Source organism: Caretta caretta, chromosome 9 (assembly GCF_965140235.1).
Source record: "Caretta caretta isolate rCarCar2 chromosome 9, rCarCar1.hap1, whole genome shotgun sequence".
Classification (NCBI taxonomy): Eukaryota; Metazoa; Chordata; order Testudines; family Cheloniidae; genus Caretta; species Caretta caretta.
Genome location: NC_134214.1, coordinates 61,891,735 through 61,892,396, shown reverse-complemented (window position 1 = coordinate 61,892,396; position 662 = coordinate 61,891,735).

The following is a 662-nucleotide window of genomic DNA, read 5'->3' as shown; positions in this document are numbered from 1 at the left end:
TACTATGGCAACGAAAGGCGGAGACCACTCTGCATGGCGATTGGCCGAGGTACGGAGTGGGCGGGGCGCCAGGAGCGGCGCTGACTGGCTGAAGCGGCGGTGACGCACGTTAGGGAAGCCCCTGGAGCTCGCGGGAGAGTCCAGCGGTCTGGGAGCTGGTGGTGGCGGGGCTGCGAGCCCCGGGAAGCGCCGATCGGCCTGGGCCGGGGGTCGGCCGAGGTGTCCCCTGTGCCTGCGCAGCTCGTTCTGGGAACAGCATCGCCGTGCTCTGGGGCCGTCTCCTTCCCCGCCCCCCATCCCGGGGGGCCGCGAGCGGGGCGCTCCGCGGGCCGCCCAGCCCGGGTCTCTCTGTGGGTTTCGCTGTTTCAGGGTTGCTTCCGTCAGGGCATGGAGAGAAACTCAGGTACAAGAAGGTGAATGAAATAAACGGAAGTCTGCTTCATTGCAGCAGAAATCCTATTGCTGCATTCTGTGGGCAGGGCATGCAGGCGGAAGGACAGCCACCCAGCGAAGCTGCGCTCTCTCCCCTTCCCTGCCGTGCGAGCAGCGTCTTTCCTGCCTGTGCCCCCTGCCACCACCCTTTTAACAGACGGGTCGCCAGAGAGGCCAGGGGGACTCCTTCCAGAGAGGCGAGTACCCAGAGCAGTGTCTGATAGTGACCC